The following is a 9,017-nucleotide window of genomic DNA, read 5'->3' as shown; positions in this document are numbered from 1 at the left end:
GTTCATTGTGATGTTCACAAAAGTTCTTGCAATATGTCAAATATGTCATAGTTGAATTCACACCCTCCATCATTCTCTTTTTTCATCCCTTCCCTCATTCTTGGTATAGTTTCAACAGGGATAAGGCCATTTTTGATAGTGATTTTACATCTCTTTTTTTTGGTGGTACTATGGTTTTGAACTAAGGGCTTCATGCTTGCTAGGCAGGTGGTCTACTACTTAAGCTCTGGTTATTTTGGAGATAGGGTCTCACTTTTTGCCCAGGCTTGCCTGAACCTCAATCTTCCCACTTTGATTCTCCTATTTTATGTTTCTTACCATAGGGCACACCACTGTGCCCAGGTTTTTTCTGTTGAGATGGGGTCTCACAAACTTTTTCCTTGAGCTGTCTTCAAACTGCCACCATCTCGATCTCAGCCTCCCAAGTAGCTAGGATTACAGGCGTGAGCCATTGGCACCCGGCTTGTGTCTCTTCTTAATGCATCAAAGCATTCATATTTATGTATTTTGCATTTTCTAAGTCCTTGGTTTCTTTTTTTAAATCAAATGTTCTTTTGATTTTAATCTCCTTTTTGGTATGAATTTTGAGGACACAGTGTTTGGCTTTTGCAGATTTTGTGATTCTTTTCCTTGTCTTATGGATTGTCCCTTAAATTGATGTAGACAATCCTGAGTATCACATTCAGTTCACGTTGTCTCAGACTCTGGTTGGTCTGGTGTTAATGGTACTCTTATTTTTTTATATGCACCCCTTGATTAGCTTTCATTGGTATTTCTATTTTTCCATCTCTTTGCATTGCCTAGTTTTTGTCTGTCTTCAATAAGCAACACAAAGGTAGTAATAGGTTGTTAAGCTAATGTAAGAGTTTTTGTCTCCCTTATTGGGTAGAGGTGCTTGCTTCATTAAAAATATTGTTGCTAAGGATGCATTTAAACTGTTTTCAATCTCTTTTGCCTCTCCTTCCTCTTCTTCCTCCAACTCCTCCCTTTAAAAGGGAAGGTCCTGCTTCAGAAATGTAGTCAATATTTGCAATATTTTTCTTTCTATTTCCCCAGGGAAGAAGCCAAACAAACAAACAACAAAACCCAGAACAAATTACCTCCTCCCTTCACCCCAGTATATCCCCAGCCTACCTGGGCTAAGATGCAGCTATAGAACATGGCTCTGCTGATCAGCTTTGATATGTGCCCTAGATTCTGAAAAGTACCAGGTGAAGATAGTGGTTTTATGAAGTCTTTCTGGCTCAGAATAGCCAGCTCTCTTGCATAAATGGGAGACACCAGAACTCAGCATCCTGTAGCTGATGTCCAGGGTGCAGCACTGAGTTCATGGGCTGACTGTGCCAGCCACAGGCATTCCTCCTGGCTGCTGGGTGACCAAACTGACTTGTACTGGACTCCTGATATCCTATTAAGTTCCTGTCTGACTTCAACTGTGCAGCATGGGATCTCTTCCCACAATTAAATACTTGAAACCAGAAGCAAAGCTCTTACAGTATACTACACAGCATATGGAATGTGCAAGGGACAGGGCTCCTGGCAGCAGCTCCCACTGCCAGGGATGTCAACAGAGTCCATGTCACCAGTGTGCACAAGGGAGTATGTAACTCTGCCTCACATGGCTCCAGAGAGGGACTTGTAAGGTGTTTCTCTCCTGGATATCTTGGTTGACCATGGCTCCCTTTGTGCCTGTGGCTACCCATCAGACCCCAAAAAATGTTACACAAAAGTCATCACAATGGACTGTGTGCTTGTGTCCTTTTAAATTCTCAAGTCAAAATCCTAACTTCCAAGGTGATGGCCTTAGGAGGTGGGGCCTTTGGGATGTGATTATACATGGGATGGAGTCCTGGAGAACAGAATTATTGCCATGGAAAGAGACATGAGTGCTTCCTTCCACCGTTTCCACCACGTGGTGGTGCAAGAAGCCAGCAGCATTCTGCAATTCAAAAAGAGACCTTCACCAGAATCAGCCAGGATCTTGGGCTTTTATCCTCCCGAACTGTGAGAAAGAAATTCCTGTTATCAGTCCTTCTTCTCCTTGACCTTGTTATAACTGCCTGAGCTGACAAAACAGACAGTGACACATTTATATTTCAAATTCAGCACTCAAATTCAGCAGCACCAGCCTACTGTTCACTTCAGGACTTCAGGCTTGCATGAATCTGTGCCTCTCGAGCAGAGGGTAAAGGTCTCCCTTTGAAGCGTCAATGTCCTGAGAGTGTTTTCTTGGGGATAGTCCTCAGGTGCAATGGAGTTCAGAGGTGGCTGTCTGGGCCTTGTTGGTATACTCCATAGCTCTTTTTGGAATGATCTTGTTCTGAAACAAAGGGTGGAACAGGTGGTGTTTTCTTTGAACATGACATTTAAAATCTGTTCCCATATTTGCCATAGGTATAGGGAAATTTCCCAGATGAGAAAGTGCATTTTGTGTTGCTGTTGTCAGCTTTGTTTTCTTTGTTTGTCTTAGTTGTACCACATCACAAATCTCCACTGAGCATCATTGTATGAGTGTCCTATTGTTGCTATAACAAAATACCATAAACCTAGTGGTTTAAAACAACACTGATTTATTGACTTGCAGTTTCATAGGTCAGAAATTTGACAAGACTCTCACTGTGCTAAATTCTGGGCAATGTCCAAGTTCTGTTCCTTTCTGGAAAATTCATTTACTTGCTTTCCTCACCTACGTCCCTTGGGTTAGGTCTCTTACTCCATCTTCAAAGCCAGCAATGTTAGACAGAATCCTTTTTATGTGGCTATCTCTCTGGTTCTGGCTTCTGACATCCTCTTCCACTTTGGACTTTGTGATTATACTATGCCCACCTGGCAGATCCAGGACACTCTCCTCATTTCAGGGAAACTGATTAGCAAACTTGATTTCATCTGAAACTTTAATTTCTTCTTGCCCCACAATCTCATGAATCCTCTGGTTCTAGGTATTAAATTGTGAACATCGTCAGGACCCAGCATTGTACCAGCCACATACTTCTTTGAGTTGTGAAACTTGGTGGACCTACCGAAGTTGGGAGGAGGTGTATCAGTGATGGTTACCATGTCTCTGTGTAAATATCAACTTCTCTAGTCTGGGTTGAAGAGGAACTATTCATTTCTATGGAGTACTAGTAACTACACTGCTCCAAGTACCATGTTTTTTGTTTGACAATGGAATTTGCAGAGGTTTTGTCGTGGATTTGAATGAGATGGTTCAGGTATGGAATGGTCAGAAGTTCCTGCGTTCCTTAATTTACAACTCACAGAGAAGTTGCTAAGCTAGTACACAAAGTGCCTGCACACTGTTCACTCAGTTCCCAGCTTGCATAACCATAAGCAATTTTCAAAGCTAAGATACAAATATGATCACTTTATTCTTAGCTAAACACCAGACTCTTGTTGGATCCATCAGTGTTTTTGCTAATGTCCGAGTCTGTCCTAGGATTGACCCAGGATCCATCTGCTTGCAATCATCATTGTCTTTACTCTGAGACAGGCCCTCAGCATCTGCTTGTCTCATATGCTCTTGTTACTTTTGTAGAGTATTGGTCAGTATTTTGCAAAATGTCTTTCACGTTGGGTTTGTTTGATATTGTTTGTGATTAGATTGAAGTTGTGCCTTTTGGGGAAGAATATCACACCCATTTCTTGTTTTGTATTTTCTGACTATTTAGACATTTACTAAGCATAGTAAACATGTCATTTGGGTTGCTCAACTTCAGGATCTAGTAGACACTGTTTGCAATCTTCCCAACTCTGATGACCCCATCTTCCAGTGCATCACATCAATACAGATACAAGGCTGGCTGTCATCCAAATCTTCCTCTCATCTGGAGGAAGCGCCTGCAGTGACTCTGAATCTCACTTCCTACTTCTCTGCTTTCATTTTCTGAATTGATGTGTTCTCCTCCTTCTGACCTCTGCTTTAACGTCTTTCCATTTTCTTTCTCCTGCCTCCCTCCCTCCAAAGGTCATCTTGAAGAGGACACACTGAAGGAGGAGCCTGGCCCTGAGCTAGAGAGTCATCTCCAGATGTGGCTCAGCATTGGTGACAGCAGCCTCTTTCTGGTTTTGCTTGTCTTTTTTTCAATTCGTCTCTGAGTCATCTGTCATCCATGCTGTCATTGCCCAAGCATTGATGTTTTTCCTGCTATTTTTATTTCCTTTTAGTGAATTCAGCCAGCCTTCATTCTCTGTTCTTACTATCTTAGAAAAAAACGATCCCAAAACAGGTTCTCTTACCTCAGTTGTGATCCAGTGATTTTCCTTTATTCATTTTTAAGCAGCTTTTAATTCTGAATGCTTCCCTCTTGTACAAATTGTCAAGCTCATTTCCACTCTATGTCCTCCGAAATGTCAAGTAACATGTCATGCTCCCTCACAGAGCCCTCCCGCTCCAACTCAGTATTTGGGTAGGTCTATTCTTATTTTTCCTTCCTTGTCATTGTCTTGAAGAAGTTTTTCGGCCTGAGCCTCATGACTGTCTCCAGGGCTCTGATCTACTTTTCCACCTTCCTCTGGGGCCCTCTTTGCATCAGGAATCACTTCATCTGTCCCTCACAGGTACTTTCTCTCAAGGACAAAGATGTTAACGTCTCCTTTGTTGCAATGAGGACCCTCTAGCCTGCTACACTCACCTCCCTTCTTACAGAAGTTCTCCAAAGAATGAACTCACACTCCTCCTGCTGGTCCCTCTTTCTCCTCATCCCTTATACTAACCAAAATCTGACATTGTTTCACCACACCACTAGAAGTCTTCAACCCAGTTGCTGGATGTAACAAATATTTTTAGTTCTGTCTGGCCCTAGTTGTGCCATCTGTCATAACTCACGGACATCCCTCCCAAGGCATGCTATTGCCAGGCTTTAGTGACCACTGGATGTATCTCTCAGCCCTCACTTTTTGTGCTCTGCCTCCTTTGGAGCTTAAATCACATGAATTATTGTCTGTGCTCCTCTTCCTTCTCCATTTCTCCATATTGTTTTTTATGGCTTTCACATGGCTTTGATGCAAAGGACACAGAATCTGCTTTCTCATTCTGCCTTTGGTCCTAGTCCCCAACTCTGGACCCCAACTTTGTGTATGCCAGAAACAGATTCACTACATCCTGTCCTCCTTCTTATTCTTGCTTCCTGCTCTCCTTGCAGGGGGAAGCTGGCACAGGACAGTATGCTAGGGCTTCATGAGACTTTCTACTACCTGTGCAATGATCAACAAACACTCTAGGAGCTTTGAAAGTCACCTTTTGCAGCATTTGGCTCTGTTCTTCTCATTTTGTTACTCTTTGCCTCCTTGCACTTTGGTTTCTACTTTTCCTGCTGGAGGAAAAGGAGAAACTTTCCCCATTCTCTGTCCCCGTTATCATGCTGCATGTCATTCTTGTTCCCTCAGCCAATATCAGTACTTCCCACTTGCCAGTTGAGCTTCCCTGAAGGTCAGCCCTGGTGCAGTCTTTCCTCCTGTGCTCCAGGCCAGAGGAGGGGCCATTCCATTCAAATGGGCCACAAGCATCATGGATGCAATTTGTTCACCCAGAACTTATTTTATTCCCCTCTAAAACTCTCCTTCTTGACATTCCCTCCGTTAGGGAATGCAATGGAGCCAGAAAACAGTCTTCCAAAACTTCTCTCCCTCTGTGCTCACTCCAAGTCCTGGATGTTGCCTTTTTAGTAGCTCTTGAGTTTGTCCCTTCCTTTCCATCCCTGGCACCAATGCCATAGTTCAGCTTCTCATCCAGTGGTCTTCTGTTTTCCTTGCTCCAATTCTTCTCCTTTTCTAGTTCAACTGTTCTGCACAGGCCAGATGAAAAATGTCTAAAATGCCAACCCCTGTCTGATCCTTCCTCTGACTAGAATTGTTTGGTAGGGCTATCCATCTCCTTCAGGATGAAATCCAAATTTTTTGACATGGCATGTGTCAGTCAGCTATTTCTACAACAAAGCTTCATAACAAAACATACCCAATGTGGTGGTTTGCAATGACAGTCCTCTGTTCTAATGTTCTCCTGGTTGCAGGTTGGCTGTGGTTCAGTTGATTCAGTTTGGTCTTGACTGGGTTTCCTTGCTTTAGGCTGTAGGTTCTTGGGTTTGGCTCTAGGCTTTGACTGGGGTTCAGGTCTTTTTACTACCTGTGGGGTAAAGGAGCTATGGTCACTTGGGCATGTCTTTTGTGTGGAGACCACGAGAGTAAAAGAGAGTGAGTGGAAACACAAGATGCTTCTTGAAGCTGTGGTCTGGAATCAGCATACCATAATGTCTGTCCACTTCCTAGCAGATACAGAAAGTCACATGGAATCCATCATCAATGGGGCAGAAGCATATACTCTGCCCGTCTTAGTGTGTTAGTGTGAGGAAGGCAAAGTCAGGGCACAGCAGGGTTGTAGAGCCCAAATAGAGGGAGCATGTGCAAACCTATAAACAATGACGGCTATCACAGGGGTCAGGGGATCTCTCTCTGGCCTCTGCCTCCCTGTTCACACCCACCTTTCTCTGCCTCATACCTCTTCAGATGCTGGATCCTGTTTACCACGCTGCTGCTGTCTGCATGAAGGGCCTCTGATCTCTTCCCACCATTGTTTTCCTGTTCTTCTTCCTCTGCCTGGGAAGACTGTCCCTCTACCCTATCTGGGAGCTCCTTGGGCTCTAGATCCACCTCTGCCATCTCCATCTGGAAAGGCCCTCACCTTACAGGCTGGTTTGGGTGCTCATGGCCCTGACCCTTCTCAGCACCTCCACTGCTCCCTGCACACTGTGGGGCAACATTTATTCTTTACTGTCTTTCCCAGAAGACTGCAAGATCCTTGACTTCAGGCTGTTCATCTTCAGCTTCTTGTGAAGAACAAAGTCCATTCTATGTGGTCAATAAGCATTTGCTGAGTTTAGTGGATGGACGTGTGTGTGGATGACTGCTTGTTTCACTGTCCAGCTCATGTTATGAAATCCTAGGACACCACATAATCAAATTTAAAAACAGATTTGAAAATCAAACACTCAAGGCTATTTATAGAGCAATGTTTTTTCATGGCTACCTTTTGAGATTTGTTTCCTTTCATAATAAGCTAATTTCATCCAGAATATTGTTTTATTCTTACATTTTGGGCCAATTTGATTTTTTCTTTCAGCAGTATCTATATTGGGTAACAACCACACACCAGCCTCTTCTTCCTTGGCTGAGGTACAGAGCAGTTGTATTTTACCTATTAAAGATGAACTGAAAATAGATCCCTTAGTGCATTTCCAGATTAATTCAAATATTACCCAATTCTTCTTATTCTTAGCATATCTCAGAATTATTTTATTATTCTTTAAAAAATGCAGCAAACTTTTCTTTAACTTAATCCCAGTCAGTGCTAGCTGAGTCACAAACTTTGATCTATAAGAATCTGAATTTTGTTTCTATCAAAATGAAGAGCTTTAGGATTGTAAATGAAAAAAAAATTATACATTAGAACAAATACAGGGATTTCAAATCTGACCAGAAGTCTGAGCAACATAAGCAATTTAGTAGTAGAAATTTAAATTTTAATTTGTCTGATATAGGAGAACTATATCATATTCTACTTGTTTCTGGTTTTACATTTTATTCATGCAGAACATGTTTTTGTAGCATTAACTTTTTTTAGGCATAAAGACCAAATCATAGGGTAAGTCTTTTCTCACATCCTCTTGGTGAGATGCTTTCAGTTCCCCATACTGGATGTTCTCCCTCACTGAAGAAGGTAAAAATCACAACTTGTTCAGTGACAGAAATGTTTCTATTTGCCCTTGGCCAGAGGTATTGACAACACTTAGCAGAAAAACCCAGACAACAGTGGCTTCAACCACAAGGGCTTATTTTCTCATTTAGGAGAAGCTGGGTGGTGGGTATAGCACTCTGGGCTGGTTTGACAGCGGCTGTACAACCTTAAGGACCAGTCTCCCCCTGCTTGGCCACTCTCAGCTTGTAGCTCCTAAAACTGAGTGCAACTCATGTTCCAAGAGGATGTTAGAGCTCCAGCCATCCTATCTGTATCCTATGCAGCAGGAATAGGATAAAGAGAAGAGATTAAGGATGCCCCTCCCACTTGTGTCCACCTCTTATAAGAGTTCTCTGAAATTTTATCCACACTTCTGTTGTTCACAGCTTGGTCCCATGGGCCACACCTCATTGCAAGGGCCGATGGGAAATGTAGTCTGTGAGCTGGGTACATTGCAGCCCCAAGGGACTAAGGGGGAAAGACTCACTAGTGAACAGCTGTCATCTCTTCAGCAATGTGCTTCTGCTTCTTCACTGGCTAAGTGACACCTTATATTAAGCCTGCACATGATGTCTAATTTCTCCTGTGTATCAAAAGTAAGTGATAAGGTCTGAGAGCTGATGGGGACTGGGATAAGGACTTCAAGGGAGACAAGACTCAGGTTGCTGTGCACAGAACATGATATATTGTGTTTTGCTGTGTCTTCTGTTTAGTATCGTTCCTTCCAGGTAGAAATATGTGGTAAAGCCCAAATGAAAAATTGAGATTAATTCACATGTTCTCAATAATTGATGAAGAATTGATTTTGTTCTTCCAAAACAGGATTATTTTTGTAATTTAAGTATTTTTTTCTTTATGAGACGTTGAGAATTTTAAACTCTCATGGCTACTGAAGGGCTGGTTCCAAGTGACAAACTGTGGGGAGAGACAGTGGGGTCTCAGTGTGCTCACTGTCTGATATTACTATGATTTTTAGGAGCTGGTGGATGCATTATATATTGTACATTTTTCCTAGGCTCTGACCTTTGCTTTTGGGTATTCTCTATTTAGACTACCCCCTTCCTCTCTCCTTGCTCTCCCTGCCCACTCCCCCCAAAAAAGACTGCAAAGAAAGAGGACAAATGGTGTGGAGTACAAGATGTCACATTGAACACCTCCCCCAGGCAATCCACTGCCATGTTGACTCTGCTCCAGCTGGTCTGAGGCCACTTGAGTATCAGTTCCCCAGCATGGCCAGCCTTTCTGCTCTTGGAAGTGGAAAGAGGAGTGTTTGAGGCTTTAAGGCTCC

General features: G+C 42.8%; 1 long non-coding RNA gene across 1 annotated transcript in view; it reads left to right on the top strand.

Annotated features, from left to right (window-relative positions):
* Positions 1 to 8,110: 8,110 nt before the first annotated feature.
* The window catches only part of LOC141423947 (uncharacterized), a 32,066-nt gene continuing 31,159 nt past the window's right edge, over positions 8,111 to 9,017 (top strand). The window contains exon 1 of the long non-coding RNA XR_012448713.1: positions 8,111 to 8,325. This is a non-coding gene — a long non-coding RNA (uncharacterized lncRNA). The remainder of the gene's footprint in view (positions 8,326 to 9,017) is intronic.

The sequence above is a fragment of the Castor canadensis genome, chromosome 6 (assembly GCF_047511655.1).
Source record: "Castor canadensis chromosome 6, mCasCan1.hap1v2, whole genome shotgun sequence".
NCBI lineage: Eukaryota > Metazoa > Chordata > Mammalia > Rodentia > Castoridae > Castor > Castor canadensis.
Note: the sequence above shows the minus strand (reverse complement) of the source record. Positions and strands in the feature narration are given on the sequence as shown.